Here is an 11,142-nt window from a genome sequence, read left to right as displayed (position 1 = left end):
AATCAATTTAAAGAGAAGAGTCTTGTCTTTCATGATAATGTTATATATGAATTCACATACAAACACATTTAATTAATATGTATTTGTAAAATATGATATTAAATGTGATATTATATAAAATATATACAAGATATCATGCAAAGATAAAATCCCATTTTTTATTAAGTTATAAAATGAGGAGAAAAAATAAAACTATAAATAAAATAAAAATATAATTTTTCTTTTTTAATTCCGAAGATATTCGTAAAAGATACACATGTGTCCATATCTTTGATTGATTGATAACCATATCGCGCGTATAGAGAATACGCATGAATAATACAAGACACTCCCCATTTTTTCCCCAAAACTTTCCACGAATGTGTGTGTGTGCGATCGTGTCACAGTACATCAACTCTTTTAGTTTCCATCTAGTCGCATTCCTCTTATACTAGCGCTGTATAGCTGTCAAGCTTTTTCACGTCGTCGCACAACTTCTCTCTCGCCGAATACCGACTTGAACTTCATCGTTCTGCTCGTTCATCCCTTTACCCATCTCGCGCTCTCTCGTGTATTTACTTTATATTTCACTCGAATCTAAAACTCCGTGACGTGTGGAGTCTGTTTGGTACACGAGTCATCGTTTTCTGTTTAGGGATCTTGCACGAGTATACATCCTTTACCTCGAGGCCAACTTCTCTCCACCTGCGTATCATCCGGAATCTTCGCGCGACAAGCTATATCTTCCGAGAAGATATACTCTTTATTTCACTGTTTCGATCCGTGCGGTTCCTGCCGTTGACTTTCTTCACGCTCGTCTGTTTGATCGACGCATTTTTCCAGCGACCCGTCTTCCGCTGCTGCACACTTTCTTTCTTCCGTTCATGCTCTATCTCGGTTTCTCCAGAAGAAATCATTCCATCTCGCTCCGACCGACGTACGCTTCCGTCGTCGTCGTTGTCTCTATCCCATCAACATTCTCTCTCTATTCTCGTCCCATCTCTAGTGTACCTTTGCACGCACTTTTTCGCCTCTCTCTTTCACCCGATTCACCCCCGATCTTATCCACCTTCTCCATCTCGCTTCAACCATCGCGCATCCATTTCTGTTTCTCCAACCCTCTCTGTCATTGTCCCTTTCCTTCTCGTCTCAACCGCCGAGAGTGTCTCTCTTCAACATCACTCTTCGCGCAATGTCCTCTTCCTTCAACCCCCGTTCTCTCTCTTCATCTATCACTCTCCCCCGAGCTCTACCCCTCTCCAACTCGCTCTCTCTCCCTTTTTCCCTATAGCTATCTCCCACCAACCCACACACACCCTCCACCATCGTCAAGCGCCGGTTCCGTGCGGTTGGTCCTGCGCGCTAGGGGATGCTGCGAGATAATCGCGTCCTCTCACCCCTCGCCTAACCAACCCCCGCAAGTCACCCCGCATCGAGGGAAGCAGCAGTGAGAGCCAGGCCGCCGCCATAGCCGCTCCCCGGGCAACGAAGGAGGAGAAACCGGCGAACCATTCTCTCTCTTCCTCTATCCCCCCACTGTTTCTCTCCGTTTCTCGTTCTCTCCGTCTCTGTCCGACGCTCCCAAGTGTCCGCGTTGCGGTGGCGACGTTTTAACCCATATATTCCGGGCTGGAATTTCACCAGCGTGACTCGTCGTCTCGCACGCGCGCGAACCGGGCGAGCCACCCGGCGGTTCCGAGTGTGACGTGTTGTAATAGGGACCTAGACACGCCGTTTCTGCGAGCAGCGTGTGTATCCGCGCTTCGTGAGAGACGGTGCCTGGTGACGAGGAGATCGTCGTCGACGATGATGACGACAGAGAGAGAGCGCATGGACGAGTGTGCGGGAACAACGTGGTGAACAACGCGGCATGTCCGAGTTTTCGTTCGGCAAGGATAATAACGTTGAGGACACTTTAATGATGACGACGACGGCGGCGGTAGAGGGTTCGTACGCGACGTGGATAATTTCGTCGTTCTATTAAAGCGGACGGTCAGGAGTGCCGAATTACGGATAATGCCGGACTTGTCGAGAGGAAGTTGTCGAAGAATCCCGACGATTAGCGAGCGACGACAACGCGGCTGAAAGAGGTGGTGGTACTTTCTAGAAATTTGCGTTCACGACGCAATAATTGTCCGCGTGCGTAACTCGAAAGATATCGCGAATGAATGTCACGATACTCGATCGGAGTAGGATACAGTGACGTCGATGGTGATGAATTTCGGACGGAAGTAGAATAAAAATTCGCGAGCGTAGTGAGATTATCTGATTATTAAGTAAGAATCTGTATAGTGATGACGATATAACGGCGAGCCGTGAACTTGAGGGATGCTACAAATTTTGTGCGCCATATCAGTGAGAATATATTCGCTGCGGGTCGCGAATGTCATCGCATAAACGCAGCTCATGTATGATTCGTCATATCTACATCAACGACGTTGTTGATCGAGCGATTATCGTTAAAATCCTAAACCAAGAGTGATTAAAAGAGATCGTCTGGCACGCGAATTCGCGAATGCAACGACGAATATGGTTACGTAGTCGGTCACGACGTGCAACCTAACTGAATTTCGACACGATGATGACGTAAATGCAAATATCGCAGTGATAGATAGCTTCGCCGAATATACGTAACGCATATTCTTTAAACGAAACACTAAAGCGGTCAAATGTCACCATTAAACGCACGTTAATCTTACGTTTACCCGAGGTAAACTGACGATGATTCTTAAAGCGCTATCACCTTTACGCCGACGTTTGCGTGAGCGAAAAAATTCGAGAGACGAGAAAATAAATACGTAATCAAGATCACTTCAGACTAGATCTTTCTCACAATCGAATGTGAGAATTAGTACGTTTCCTACGTAAGAAAATGTCCCTCGCGAACCGCGCGATGATAATAATTGCGCGATTGCCTGATCGAAATACGTTGCATGATAAAGCTATGCATTTCACGAGGCATCTTAGAAAGTGGGCTCTGGTCGGAAGAAGGGTTCGTAGTCAATAACGTATATACCGCCGAGTGTTAACAGACGAAGTACGCACGATATTCGCCGGAGAATTTAATTAAGCGAGCCAAACATCCGGAATACCTACGAGCCGACCGCAAAAATTCTCGTTCCAGTGGTAAAGTCGACTGCATGGTCAGACGTCATCGCGCGAACGTCACGAGTGGATCGCATAACTCCGAAGTTGAAAAAAACCAAACGAGGAGATAAAAAGGCGAACATTTATATATTAAATTTTGCGAAAAGGTCTCATTTTTCTAATAGGAAAGACTCGAAAGCGTCGAAGGGACGAGAGAGCGATTTTTGTCCCTTTCGTCTCGATGCGATCGAACTCGAAAGTGCAACATTAATCGCTGCGTCATATGCAGCGAAACCAGGGAAAAATCAGGAGGACCGATCGCGAAGCGATATATATTCGGCGACAGTTGACCGATTGCGGCAGCCTCACCGCTGGCACGTGCATGGCATTAAGCGAACCGCAAGCAAACAATTGATCGCGATAATTCGATTGCCGGTGCATCTGACGCCTCAAGTTCCGGCTTTTGCCTGTCCGATATATCGTATATACCGGGCGTGCATAATCGCGGCTCATTAAGCGTTACGAGCTCCAACAGTCGACCATTTGATCGCGCCGCTTTGTCCGCTGACGATGTAACGTGGCAGCACCTCTACCAGAGAGACACGTGGCCCTGACAATTCTTTACGAACGAGCCGATTCGCCGGAAAAAAAAAGAAACGGGTCGATCGCGATTTCTCCGTCTTGGGTGCCGATATTTAATCTGACGAATTTCGCTGCGAGTGTTGCCGATCGCCATTGCATATTCGTCGTGAAAGTGTTGTACTGTGACGAAACCGTAGTGTCGTTCGTCCATTCCTGGCCGATCCGATCGCGTTTTCCTCGACGAACTCAATCTCATCTCAATCTCGTGATGCATCCCAACGATGCGATGAAAGCGAACGATGTGCGGAAACAAGAATAGGTATGTGTTGCACACGTGTATATATACATAGTTATATATATAGCTCTCTCGATCTGTTTCGCTCTCTCTTTCTCTCTCCTCTCGTTCAGGCTGAACGTGACGGGAGGAAGAGAGGGTGGATACAAAATGAGAGGCGGTCATTTTGAGGTCAAGAGGATGCTGCCTTTTCGAGGGTGAAGCGAGATAGCGCTGTTTGCCATTGTTGCCGAATTAAGCGGTGTACGAAGGGAGCTATGCCCTTTAACACGCGGAAAGATCGATCTCGGGCACTCGAAACATCCGACTCTCGCAATTCGTTTAATCGAAGCCGAAGGGGATGGAATTAACCCCCGTTTCATGCCCGGCGCGCCTGCCTCGCTATCCCTTCGATGTTTGCGTTTGCAGAACGAAAATGATCTAATGCAATTAACTCTCTCTTTTTCTCTTTCTCCCTTTCTAGGCCGGGCATTTAAGCGTAGACGCGCGGCGTCTTTTACATAGTCTGCAAAAATATGGATTGACTAGTTCCAATATATATTTTCTTATCAAGAAAATGTAAATTAATAATAAAAAAATTAAATCTTAAACTGTTTTTAATCGATTGTTACAATATCGTTGCGCACAAGTAGAAAATTAATTTTATTTAACAACTCTATATAGCAATTGTTTTCTTGTAAATATATAAACGTATCTTTCTTTGTTTTTATTAGGATAAATAAATTACTATAAATATTAAATATATCGATTCAAAATTTTAGTTAAAAATCCTGCAATTCAAATAAAATTTGCAAAAGCACACTCTTGTGTTGTGTTAATCTGGGATATATTTATTATTTACAGTAAATTGTCCACTTAATTTGATGATGATTTAAAAAGCAGATATATATCATAACGATTCACACTGATATAACTTTCAAAGTTATTTTAACTGAATCATAAATACGCTTGTTAACAGAAAATCGTCAGAAATTTGTTTCCCTGATTTATAAGTCCCCTGATGCTTATTTTAGCGATCTTGTGAAATTTAATCAACAACGGAAAATTGTTATTCTCCCATAGAGACCGTAAATGTATCGCAATTCAAAACCCAAATTGTTTCTCGCCAGTCTCGCGGAGATCTACAAAGTATCGGAAGAAATTCTCTCATAAATTACGTGTAAATGGTGACGGTAAAATCTAATTCCAATATCAGCATATTGTTCTCTTAAAATGCGAAGATTCGGATTGGCAAAGCGAAATCGAAGTACTGCTTATTAACTTTGCGTTCAAAGAAGCAGAAGTGGCGCGGGATGCAAATCGACGATTCAGGCGGAACGAAACTCGATTGAAAGCAACTCGCGGCAGCAACCACGGATCGCCGTTTCATCAGACGCCCTTTATTGACAAAGGATCTTCTCGTACTACTTTTCGCAAATACTCGCGCTCTTCCCGCCTTTCGCTATCAGATTTTTTTAATCCAATCTCAATCCTATTATACCTTCGACGCGATAAAATATTTAAACGCGTATCGTTTTCTATGGCTATCGTCAATCACACTATTGAATTTAATGCTATGTTTATTGTCAATGATAAATGTGTTTTTACAGCTTTGCATGTAGATCAGTCCCATTTGATGCACATAATTATTCTGTCAAAATTCCCCATGAATCTCTATCATGATGGCAAAATAATGCAAAACACAATAATCAGTCCAATGAATAATAAGCATGTAAACATAGTCGAGATGATCGTATCGCGCATAAATTCGATGATAATAGCTGCGAAATGTGATTAGAGTGTTGATCAAACAATAATTATTAGATATAGAGTGTGATAATTTTTTTCGACTTGTCTTTCTTTAATGATTTATTTTAATTTTATATAAAAAAAAACCCGACAGAAAATTTTCAAACCAAAGTGCGACGATTGGACAGACTAATCGTTACCGATCACAAGAAAAGTCAAACACTTTTACGATGTTGCTACATTCTCGAAGGCATTAAGTGTCACTTAATGGCCGATAGCCGATACCTCGACATTTGCCCTCCTCTCATACTTGCGATGTACGTGCTTGTAGATCGAAATGGATTGACGTTAACGCTTCCGACAATTAAAAGTAATGCTCGCTCTTCACCGAAGATTAAGCGCGGACAATCGTGCGATTGCAAAAACATTTTATTGATAACTGGGAATTGTAGAGTACAAAGTCGTGCAATTAATATTAATAGATATTAATTAAATGGAGCCCTTAATGAATACACTGATGCCATCCAAGCAATGTCATCAATCTCTCGAGCTACAGTTCATTCATTAAATTATTTTAATTGCATGTTATAAAAAGATGTTTTAGACTTGCGATATAAAGTTGCCCCATGTCCTTCCTTTAATAATTAATATTAATTATATTTAATTTATATTGTGCATTGTTATTATTTATTACTGCTTAATATAAAATATTATATTATTAAAATAATTTACACAAAATTTTATTGATAGTTTACCTCGCAATGTAAAAGAAAAACGGTCAAGTTAACGATTGACTTTAAAAGGACATCGGGCACCCTCAAGTTTATTATTAAGCATTATAACGCATTTATTTTCCACATGTCATCACTGTATCATTCTGGTATTACTTGATTATACATGTAAATTAATTTTCCGTTCGCTCATTGGAATTGAAATTGTATTCCAGGCCGAGCGCTGTGAAAGATGACGAGGATTGACGGCAATTTTGTTGTATGTGTGTACACGAACGTATGATATTAAATTCGTCACGCGTCTTCCGCGGAGCGTGAACGCCAAACACCAGATAGCAAAATAATTACGCAACAGTTTTAATCAACGCGTCATCGGTGCAACCGATGGTGAGGCTGTATATATGTAAAGTTATTAAACAAATCAATATCGCCGCTCTTCACGAATTAACGTTTCGTCAAAGTCGAACGTGATAATTTCACGCAAAATGCATTTATTTGAATTGACAGATGTCGAGGTATCAGTAATTCACGAGTGGAATAAAAAAAAAGTTTTTATATATAAAAAATATACTTGTGTCACACATATAATACATTGTGCGCATTTCATATAGATTTGCAGATTTCACAGCCATTTCAATGACAATTCGAATTCATCATCCCCTTTTTATATATTTAAATATATACGACGAATCCTTATGGTACTGAACAAGCCAAATTGAACACAGACTGACCAATTATTTTTGAAATATGTATATCTCGTCACTTTGCCGGATGAGAGAAACCGCATATACCTACCATCCGCGGTCAAAATTGCCGCTTGTAAAGCTAGTGAGAAGATGAATCGCTGGGAGGATATTCTGACGCGGATATTCAGATATAACAAGTCAAACAGCAAAAGAAAGTGGCAGAGAAGCGTTTTGTGGCATTGATTTAAATTTATATGCCGATATAAATTTAATAAATATAAATATATATATATATATATATATATAGAGCACCTAACTACAAAGTCTCACCTTGAAGTATCGATTCTCTTTTAGTCGGTCATATTATTTTTTTTATACGCACATACATAATTAGCATCCATCCCTCCGCGCGCGTTCGACTTTTCAGTATATCCGGCGAATTTGAGCATCATCCGGTTTAGCGGATATATATCGCGACATCATCCTTATTGATCTCCAACGCGCTTTTTCCGTTCGAGGGAAAATCGTTCAATTTTAACGCCGAATCGCCGCCCGACTCGAAATTTACAACTGCACATACATCTCTCTCTCTCTCAAAGATTTAGGGCGACATGAATGCGAACGGACGATTTTTACAATCGTGCGCGAACCCGCGACTTTCGATGCACTTCGCGAAACGAGAATTACTCTAATTAAATTAGGCGGTCGTGATTTCGCTCGCGCGTATAGACGCAAAGCCTTCTTGAATAGATTATGTGAGAGATTCAAGAGTGCAACAAAGTACCATTCCCCTCCATGGAATTATAATGGTTTCTATGACTGAACCGACACGCGCGCTGCAACTTTCCGGTGGATGCTTCATATTGAGAGCATTATCTCGTTTTATTCAGAGCGTCGCTGCCCGTTCGTATTCTCGCTGCCGGTATCGTTTATCGGCTGGCTTTATGACGTCATAGCGCGCACAACTAGGTTATCATGGAGAATACTTGTATAAAATAACGATACGATATAATACTCGACGTAGAAGGCAGATTAGATGACGTGGATAAACGAACAAGCGAATCGCTCACGTTTTAAACATAAACAGTTGTAAATTTATTAAAAGTTCACAGATCAAAAAAAAACGTGAATAAAAGTATCCCAGATGATTTGTTACTCCGTTTATTAAAAACAAATGATTCTATTTTGAGTCTTGAAATGTCACAGTTTTGTAATATTGCGTATTAAAATTATTATTAATAGAATTAGAATCACCATTATTTCAATCGATCACACGATCGAACACAAAAATCTCACAAAGATATTACGAACATATAACGAATGATTCTACATGCACGTGTGAATTAATTTTAGTGACATTTTGGAGATGATTATACGCCGGGAAACAGGGGCCGAGATAAATTCTCGCGTTCGTAATTCCCGACAGCGATTGTTTTATTAATTTCGCAGCTTCACTTCTACGCGCTTATAACTACGACTATTAAACGAGCATACACGATTATACGAGCGCGTGTTCTTCGCTTTTACAGCGATTCTTAAAACTTAATTATCTCCGGACATGTCGCATTATCTGAATTTTCCCATTAGCGCCAAGAGAGAGGAAAGTAAGGAGTAATGAAAGCAGCCCATAATGGTGCAAAATTTTCCTCTTAGAGAGCGCCGAGCTTTTTTTCGACGCCCGCGATAAGAGCTGTTCCAGCGTCCCGAAATTAAAAAGGTAATTAAAGGAGCGTAAGGAGAATCGTAAGAAGAAATATTACCGGTTTTTGTACAAACACTTGATTATACTCGGGCCTCGTTCCAATCTTTTTACGTTCTAACGCGTTCGATCATCGTGTATCCTTACACGATAGTAACCGCATCTACCATTTTTCAAGGTGCATATGATTGTAAGAAAATAGTAATCTTGGTCAAAGTTGAAAAGACTCGATTCTCAACGAGTTAGCAAGAATGAAAATCGAATGTGCAAGAACCAATAATTACAAGTAAAAGTTTCTATAGTCATATATGCGATTACTTTTCTAGAAACGCGTACTGCTGCAACGTACATTTTTACATCCTAACTTTTTCCCATTTTGCTAGAACTTATGGGGCAAAGTTCCTTTGGAGCATTCTCTTCCGCGTAACACCTTTTTTAATGTTTCCCCATTACCTATTCTGGTACTTCTAAAACATTTGTAAATTGTGGATGGAATGGACGTTGACCTTTTTTTGCAACAAAATTTAATATCAAGCGCTACTTGTGATAATAAGCCAGTAAATTTAATAAAACAGAATATTTATCATTCCCTTCTTGAATTGCTTGTACATATTTCGATATCTATCTTTCACGGTTTGTTTGGCGGGATAAACAAATAAACTTATTGTTGCTTGGTTGACTGTAATATCACCGCATCTACTGCGTATTATGGTCGAACAATATAGTATCAGAGGTGGCTGATTCAGAACAGCTCATGCATTTAGTACCTTAATTGAGACCGATGCAATCGTAGCCACGTGTTCATTAGTAACAATACGCAGTCGCACGCATAGATGTAAAACGTAATAAAAAAGTGACGAGAGTTTACTTAATTTTTGATATGAATGTTAATAACGGTGATTTCTATAACAGGTACGATTGGAAAAAAATGTCTCTTTGATATTTAATTAGCAATAAAGCTATTTATAAGAATAGAAATTAAAAATTATTGGAATTAAGTAAATCACGATTATTAAAATTAAAAAATATTATACATTTCAATAAAAAGAGAATCTAAATTTCTTAAAATATATAATATATAAACTTTAAATAATAAACATAAAATATATGTATAATATATATAATATATAATATTATATATAGCACCTATACGTTGTAACTAAAAGTTCTGATCTACGTTCATCATTTGGAACACAACGAAAGCTACGCACACACGAATGGTTGATTGAATAAAACTCGGTAACATCATGTACACTCCATTTGCGTGCGCGACAGTTCTTGTACTTAATGTTCGAAACTGTCGCACCTGAATATTCGCGCGCACTTGAATGTAGGATGACGGTAAATTTGAGGTCGCCCAACCAACTATAAAGCATAAACTCAGGCGTAACTTGCTTGTCAGACTCGCTCGTATGTATGAGAGACCAATGCGAAAAGTTCGATCGCGCCGTATATAAGGTCCTTTACTCGCCTTTATTCGCACCAGAAAATAAAAGCGTACCTTTCATCTCTTTCTTTTATTTCCTCATCACCTGCTTCCGTCGACAGATAATCGATTTCCCTTCCGCTCTTATCTTTCTCGCCGAATCTTTTTTTTTTTTCATCGCATCTGGAGTAATTATCGGTCGCGGAAAGACCACTTAGGTAATTAATGAGAAATCAAACAGTGCCCTGATCTGCGTCCTTAGCGCAAAATTGTCGAGCGAATAGCTATACGTCCGGCTTATGGCTATATAATGCCAGTGAAATACGCGGAGAATGCTTTTGGGGTTAATTAAGTGTAACACTAATGAAGGACGTGGAGCAGGATTTAAGCAGCTTTATATTTATGCGATTTATATGAACCTAGAGATGTTTGCTGTATCCGCCAGACCACCGGTTTTATGAATAATTAATGGCTGGAAATTTCTCGAAACTCGGAAACTTATTTGTCGTTATACCTGTATATGTTCTTGAGTTTGTTTAATTATTTAAACATTAACAGAACTTGTAATTCTGAAACACCCTCGTTCCTACAGACTAACCATAACTAACATTTAGATGTATCATATTTACTATGGCAGAGAAAACTTATACACACACATAATATTAAAAAATTAACATATATATAATCGCTGAAAAAAATAAAGAAAAGTATATCATAGTGTCTCACATACATTTACAGATAATGAATTTGTAATTTTGCTTCTTCTTTCTTTCTCTTTTTCTTGTTGCTTTCCTGTCTCTCTTTATACCTCGCGAACTTCATTAAAAGCCCCGCGAGATCTGTAGCGCCGCTAGTTATATTCTTTAATTCTGTTGATAATTGCGGTATATATTTAATATTTCCCTGGTTTAGGACGCGATAGTCCCGGC

The 11,142-nt window shown here is 39.8% G+C and overlaps 1 protein-coding gene across 1 annotated transcript in view; it reads left to right on the top strand.

The window, feature by feature from the left end:
* Positions 1-1,422: 1,422 nt before the first annotated feature.
* Positions 1,423-11,142, top strand: part of LOC145937177 (cyclic nucleotide-gated channel alpha-3) — a 163,600-nt gene continuing 153,880 nt past the window's right edge. The window contains exon 1 of the mRNA XM_083040087.1: positions 1,423-3,967. The gene's annotated coding sequence lies outside the window, so the exon portion shown is untranslated. The remainder of the gene's footprint in view (positions 3,968-11,142) is intronic.

The sequence above is a fragment of the Prenolepis imparis genome, unplaced genomic scaffold (genome assembly GCF_030444845.1).
Source record: "Prenolepis imparis isolate NDT839.2.m4 unplaced genomic scaffold, iyPreImpa1.0 SCAF_6, whole genome shotgun sequence".
In the NCBI taxonomy this organism is placed as follows: Eukaryota; Metazoa; Arthropoda; class Insecta; order Hymenoptera; family Formicidae; genus Prenolepis; species Prenolepis imparis.
This window is presented reverse-complemented; position numbering and strand designations above follow the sequence as displayed.